An 8502-nucleotide genomic window follows, 5' to 3' on the forward strand; every position below is an offset into this window, starting at 1 on the left:
ATTCTAAGGTTAATTTCAAAAAGAGGAAGTCATCATAGTAAAAACTGATAAATCCAAACATTATCAACCAACGGAACTGTGAAATAGTCATATACTAATACTAGAATATACTTGTCAAAATATAATCTTGTACATAATTATCTACTCAAGAAATGTCACATGCACTTACAAAAGAAGGGCAAGAGATACCAGAGTGACAGACTAACTAGTAGATCGAAAATAAACTGACAACACAATTTTATAAAAAGAAAAAGACAAAGCAACACGATATAATAATACATAGCAGCAATCTGGTTTTAACGATATGCAGCAAGCTCCGTTTCATCGAATGCCTATATATTAATAATGTGGTCATTTTTATAAATTTCCTGTTTACAAAATTTTGAATTTTTCAAAAACTAAGGATTTTCTTATCCCAGGCATAGATTACCTTAGCCGTATTTGGCACCACTTTTTTTGGAATTTTGGATCCTCATACTCTTCAACTTTGTACTTATTTGGCTTTATAAATATTTTGATATGAGCGTCACTGATGAGTCTTATGAAGACGAAACGCGCGTCTGGCGAACTAAATTATAATCCTGGTACCTTTGATAACTATTCCTACCTTCACTTGCCTAATCACAACTGTCAAAGAACGTTGGAATGTTTTCATTGATGTATCTGAGAAGATGTCTCTTGCTGACTCATTGACAGCAACACTTTTTAAGTGACCAAATTCAGATGACAGAAGATTGCCGCTGTTCGAATCTAGTTAATCGGTTATAGGAAGAGATACTCCAAGATATAAAAAAAAAGAAAAGAATGAGGCAAGCGTAAACTCTAAATTGAGCAAGACCGACTGTGTATATAGTCGGGTGTAATTGTCTCATATCGCCAAAGGTGTGATTATGATAAATATAGTACCTGTTTGTGATACTTTAAAAGAAAAAAGGGGAGAGAGTAAAATACTATCCACTGACTTAAAATACAGTAAAATCCCATATTATGTAGTGAATGAACCTTCCTGAATTGTAAAAGTATGTTTCATTATCTTTCATGTTTGAAAAAAAATGTTTTCAAATGTTCTTGTAACCCAAACCTCTCTTCCCACATACACACGTCTCATCCTTTTCTATTTAAAAAAAAACGTCCCCTTAACTGTTTTTTCTGTCATCAAAACGTATTAAATTTAGTTTGGCCTGAATCTGCAGACTTATTTATTAGTTCAATGTAACATATTCAAGAACCTAAATTTAAAATAGCTAGAACCTTGAGATGGTTTTTTTTCTATTTAAGTTTTTGCTATTAGCGATGATACAATATGTTTTGTGATACTAGTACATTGTAATTTTATAGTTCTTTCGATTCCAATTGATCACTAGCATCTGATAATATTTCAAGTTATGCTGAAAAATGCCAAATGATACATAGAAAGCAGAACAAACATTTCCAGAGAAAGACCAACGAGACCATGTCCAAGAACATCAGACCAGTTAATTTTACACAGAAAACTAGAGATTGAGAAACAAGAACCTCCACAAAAATATGAGGGGTAAACCAAGTAACCCGTTTGTAATTTGCATAATAATGAAGAAACTTGTCATAAATTATAATTTCTCATCACTAATCCATCATAGTTGATGATAGTTTATTTCAAATACATAAAACTTATTTATACAGTATTATATATAATTAAACAAGTTCTTTTGTAAAACAATGGTCATCAAAGGTACCAGGATTTTCATTTAATACGCAAAACACGCGTTTCGTCTACATAAGACTCATCAGTGACGCTCAGATCAAAATATCTATAATGCCAAACAAGTACAAAGTTGAAGACAAGTCAGGAATATGACAGTTGTTATCCCTGCTTGTACTTTTGATTTTGCCATTTGATTAAGGACTTTCCTTTTTGAATTTTCATCGGAGTTCAGTATTTTTGTGATTAGTTTTTTTTTTGTAAGACATAATTTCTTTAATATAAGCCTCTGGTGTGGATGCTGAACAACTGATCACTGTCAGTATTGTACCGTCAAAATATTTTTATCCAACATTTTCTAAATTTGAAAATGCCTGTAGGTCAGGAATATGACAGTTCTTGTCAAATCGTTTTTTATGTGTTTTGTTATTTGATTTTGCAATGTGATTATGGACTTTCCGAATTGATTTTCCTCTGAGTTCAGTATGTTTCTGATTTTACTTTTTGTTAAAATCACTTGCCAAGTTGATCAGCACATTTTTTTCCAAAGGAGTAGGTCCGGTAAGGGCCGATTTTGGCGTCAAATTTCATATATATATGGTGTCTTCCTCCTATTCCCACTTTTTAAAAATACCATTCCTTCTATTCCCACTTGCAAATAACAATAGATGTTTTGATAGATAATTTGCTTTTATAACAATCAAGGTTAATTTTACCTAAGATTTACCTGTATTTTTTCAAAGCATAACATATTTGGTACACTGTTCAGGCATAATACCTTGTTTTTTGGTAATATGTTTCTTTTTTCATCAAAAAATTATAAATAGATTGGAGTTAAAATTTATTTTCAAATTTTTGAATTTATAACCTCAAATAATTGTCGGCTGTACTAATAAATCATGATGAAAACACTATGATAATCAAGTATAATCTTAAGATGTGGAATAAAAGTAATACTCTAAAAAATAGCATTACTTGAACCATTAACGTCAATACTCAAAGATATAAAATAATGGGTAAAAACTGTTAACTTTACTTCATAGCATAAAAAAATTATAAAAACTGTGGTTCTTATCCAGTCAAGTCATTATTCAGTAATTACAATGGCTAATGCACAACTACAAGTAAAGTTTGTTACAAACAGACTCGGGAACCAAAACCTTGTAGACAGTTGGTTTAAGTTCCTGGCAAAGAACAAAAGGGCATAAGAACTTACTGAAGTGTTCAATTTCCAACTGTCCGACCACCATCAATACTTTGAACAACATACCAACAAAAGTCTCAGCAAATCACAACCATGGGTCTGATCCCATGTAGCTGGAAGTAGACGATGTCCTCCACAGAATGAAAGTTCGCTGCACAGATGAACTGACACCAATTCCAAGCATCTACAAGGAAGAACTAGTCACCTTTGGAACCACTACTTAACACAAGGACCAATGACAACAAATCATCTAGAGAGATTGCACAGCAAGCCAAAGAAACAGGTCACTCGTCCACATTCAAACACATCTTTCAACTAATTAAACTTCTGAAACACGAGGAAGCTAGTTTTTGGTGGGGTTCGTGTTGTTTATTCTTTAGTTTTCTATGTTGTGTCATGTGTACTATTGTGTTTCTTTTTGTCTTTTTCATTTTTAGCCATGGCGTTGTCAGTTTGTTTTAGATTTACGAGTTTGACTGTCCCTTTGGTGTCTTTCGTCCCTCTTTTCAACGCCCTGACCATGATCCAGTATGCAACCAGTGCGTGTGAATGGAGTGGCCCCCAAAAGAAGAATGTAGAAATCAACAACAGATTAGACGAACTTGAGGATAGACACCGCAACCAGGAAGTCACAACAGTAGAGTTTGGTGATGCAGCCTCCTACCTTCTTAAAATAATTTATTTATATTTGTAATAATCTCTTTCATATTCATTTTATTTAAAAAACAGAATTCATACAGAAAATAACTTATTACTTGTTCTAATAAAACAACACTGGTCAATTAAGAGTTGATTAAAAAAAAAATTGTACAGTATAATCCTTTGTTTGCACAAGTTTTCCTCCTATTCCCACATGCAATTTTACCGTTTCTTACCAGATTTATAAAAAGTGGAAATAGAGGGAATGAACCAACCGATCATCTGACGAGAGATTTGTACACTTTTAAAACACTTTAAAAAAATTCACTGATTTACTCATTAAAAACGCTTCGATTCCTGCGTTATAGTGAAACAAATATATCAAATATGTAAAAAAAAAAATGTCACTTTTCAGATGGTTTTGTTTGTCAAAAATGGAAGTGGCCGCATCTGTGTTCATCCTCAACCTTTATATATGTTATGTATTATCATCAAATTCGACTGCCATTTCAATATTAAGAATGAACACGAATACAGCCACTTTCATTTCAGACGGAAACCGTTAAAAATTTAACTAAAATGCTAAAATTGTGAAAATTTCAGTAATTTAGCATGATTTAACCATGTTAGTACCCGAAATATGTGCATTTATTGAATAAAAGACCCAGCCCATATTTATGTAGCAACAGCATTCTACCTGCCAAGGAATAACTAAAAGTTTACATTTTAACAATTTTGTAAAACTGCTTTATTTTGGGACCAAAAAGGGGTCTTACTGGACCTACTCCTTTGGCTATATCTTTTGATCCTTTTCGGTTTTATCGGTTGTTTAACTTTTGTGTAAAATATTGTTTTTTCGACTACATGTATGTTGGCCTCGGACTTCAGTGAAGAGACACTAAAAGTCAATAGAAATAAGCAGTGACGGAGAAATCCAATTGAAAATTCTTGGTAAAGGTTGGTTATTTGATATTCTGAAGGTTTGATATTGAAAATGAATATTTACTTAAGTTAAATATTTACTGAAAATGAATATTTACTGAAAATGAATATTTACTGAAAATGAATATTTACTGAAAATGAATATTTACTGAAAATAAAAAAATTCTCAAGGCAGGACGAGGAATATTCTATTCAACAAAATGCAAAACAATGCAGAATAAAGCTACGTACAAATGAAAATAACCCATATTATAGCTTGAATATTAATATTCCCCGTTCCCCATCCAAAAATCAAATGGTCGTGTCTTATTTTTCTCAAGCATACATATTTATCTCTGATTCGGTGCTTGAGTGTGGCTCTTCTTACAAATCGACTTTCTGGTTGATCAATACGCATATATGATATTTCAAAATGTCATTTTGTCCAGGTACACTTGCTCCAATCAATAGTATTCGCACTGAGAACAATACAGTACAGTGCACGTGCGACTTGGTTTCATATGACATCCTTTTATTGTCCACAGTCACTTAATTGTTCAACTGTTACCCTTAAATAACCTTAATCTTTCCAGTAGTGTATTCTAGGTACTGAAGATATCTCGCTGAAGTTGAATTTCTAACAACAAAACGGTGTTTATGACTAAACACCAAACACGTTTTTTTGCAAAACCACAATTTACCATCGATTTTATCACCAAACACGTTGTTGCTACGGGGCGCCGAATGGGACTCTTGTGGTTTTGTACTCAAAATTCAATTTTGTACGGACAAAAGTGACTTTTGTTCAACAAAAATGAGTTCAGTTTAACAAAATTTGTATCATACTACAAATTTAAAATTTTGTCATACAAAATCATGCATCAGCGGACAAAAGTCACTTTTGTCATGACAAAATTCATTTTTGTTACACAGACTTTACTTTTGTTACCTAATTTGAAAATTGGGCGACAAAACTCAATTTTGTATTCAAATTAGTTTAGTTTGGTTTCTGTGAACTCATGTGCATACAAAATCGACTTTTGTTACTCAAAATTGACTTTTGTGAGACAAAATTGACAAAATTGACTTTTGTCTCAACAAAATTCACAAAATTGAATTCACAAAATTGAATTTTGTCTCACAAAAGTAAATTTTGTCTCACAAAGGTCAATTTTATCTAACAAAAGTAAAATTTGTCTCACAAAAGTCAATTTTGTCTCACAAAAGTCAATTTTGTCTCACAAAAGTCAATTTTGTCTCACAAAAGTCAATTTTGTCTCACAAAATTTAATTTTGTCTCACAAAATTTAATTTTGTCTCACAAAAGTCAATTTTGTCTCACAAAATTGAATGTTACCTCACACAATTGATTTTTGTTAATTTTGTCTACACAAATGAATTTTGTCATCACAAAATTGAAGTTCTCACAAAACAAGTCTGTAGCACATAGTTTTGTAAGACAAAACTGATTTTGTTATGACAGAATTACATTTTGTACAAAACCACAAGAGTCCCATTCGGCGCCCTGTAGTTGCAACACCACATTTTGAAAAAGAGTAATTACATTTCTTTTCTATTTTCAAAATAGGTTTCATGATCAGAACTGATTAACAACTGTTCTCGTGATCCCCACCTCCCCCACATTTTTTCCACTTCAAAATAAAATCATCAGATAAAACTAGGAATTTGATATGATGCTTGAGATATATTAATTAGTTCAGTGCAACATTTATCTTACAATCTAATTTGGAGAATGAAAGGTTGTTTTTTCTATTAAAGTTTACCATAGGCTGACATCGTGTTTCGTGTATAATTGTTTCACGCGAATCTAGTATTATTGTTCAGGTTGATAGACAGTATAGGTAGATGTTTTCAAGTTTTTAAAAGCAGAAAGGTAGAAAAATGTTTGGCATAATTTTTTGGGATTTTTTGTCTTTAATACTAAGTACTCAACTTTGAACTTGATTTGGCTTTCTAACTGTTCTGATCTCGACGTCTCTGTTGAGTCTGATGTAAAAAAAAAAAATACGCGCATATGGCGTATCAAATTATAGGCCTAGTACCTTCGATAAATATTTACACCCTAGGTCAATGCCACTGTTGGTGGACATTTATCCCCGAGAGTACTACCAATCCAGTAGTCAGCACTTCGGTGTTGACTTCAATATCAATTATATGGTCATTTTTTATATATATATTTACTGTTTGCAAAAGTATGAATTATTCTTATCCAAGGTAAAGATTATCTTAGATGTATTTGGCACAACCGTGTGTCCTCAATGCTCTTCAAGCTTGTACTTGTTTTGGCTTTCTAACTATTTTGACCTCAGCGTCAGTGATGAATCTTATGTAGAAAAAAACGCGTATCTGACGTTATAAGCCTGGTACCTTTAATAACTATTTCATAGGGTAATCAAATTAATGAAATGAAAGTTGATTTATCTACCAGAACATCACTCTGTGATGAGGATTAACTCAAATCATGGACATGTATAAAAGAATTAAAGATTGATCAGCCAGAATATCACTCAGGGATGAGGGTAAACTTAATTCATTCGGATGTACAAGAAAATAAAAGATTGAGCAACAACAACTACACTCAGGGATGAGGGTAAACTCAAGTCCTGAGGATGAACAAGAAAGTTAAAGATTGATCAACAAAAACATCTCTCAGGGAAAAGGGTAAACTCAAGTCATGAGGATGTACAAGAAAATTAAAGATTGATCAACAAGAACATCACTCTGAGACGAGTGCCCACTCAAGTCTTGAGGATGTACAAGAAAATTAGAGATTGATCAACAAAAACATCTCTCAGGGGTAAGGGTAAACTCAATTCCTGGGGATTTACAATATAACTAAAGATTAATCAACAAGAACATCTCTCAGTGGTAAGGATAAACTCAATTCCTGGGGATTTACAATATAACTAAAGATTAATCAACAAGAACATCTCTCAGGGATAAGATGACTCAAGTCCTGAGGATGACCAAGAAAATTAAAGATTGATCAACAAGAACATCTCTCAGGGACGAGATGACTCAAGTCCTGAGGATGAACTAGAAAATTTGAGATTGAGCAACAATCATATCTCACAGGGATAAGTTGACTGAAGTCCTTAGGATGTACAAGAAAATTTAAGATTGATCAACGATAACACCAATCAGGAATAAAGGTAAACTCAAGTCCTCGGGATGAACAAGAAAATTAAAGATTTATCAACGATAACACCACTCGGGGATAAGGGTAAACTGAAGTCCTGGGGATGAACAAGAAAATTAAAGATTGATTAACAAGAACATCACTCAGGGATGTACAAGATACTTAAAGATTGATCAACAATAACATCACTCAGGGATAAGGGTAGACTCAAGTCATCGGGATGAAAAAGAAAATTAAAGATTGATCAAAAAGAACATCACTCAGGGATAAAGGTAAACTCAAGTCCTGATGATGCACAAGAAATTCTTGTTCCACTAACGGTAACAGTTCTATATTACTCATGCTAAAACTGTTGAAACATCAGAAAAGATAAATACATTTAGCAAATCAATCATACACTGTTATAACTATACTAGATTTTTTAGCTCCTCTTCTTACTGAATCAGCTGTTCAGAAAATGCACAATTAGAAGTTATGCGATGGTCAATCATTGCAAAACTGCTACAAGATGAACATGTCAATACAAAAAATGATATTTCAATTTTTTTGGCGGTAATTTTTACTTCGACAAACTATGTATTTTATTTATAAGTTTTGTATTTTTAGTTGTTGAGTATTAGCATCAGTAATTGTATAAACACAGTCTAAACCAGGAGCATGTTTTCTCATGTCATTTATATATTTAAAATATAGAGAAAAAAATTTGTGTGTGTCCAAATTAATTGCTTTTCTATATTATCTTAAACAGGGCAATAAAAGTCTACAATTTGAAAACCAGAGATATTTAGAACCGAAACTCGAAAAGAGCTTTATGTATCAAAAATAAATCTTCATTTTATGATGTTTTGTAAGATCAGATCGAACTGCTTCTTCAATCCTTTAGTGACTGCTGCATAA

Source organism: Mytilus trossulus, chromosome 7, assembly GCF_036588685.1.
Source record: "Mytilus trossulus isolate FHL-02 chromosome 7, PNRI_Mtr1.1.1.hap1, whole genome shotgun sequence".
Classification (NCBI taxonomy): Eukaryota; Metazoa; Mollusca; class Bivalvia; order Mytilida; family Mytilidae; genus Mytilus; species Mytilus trossulus.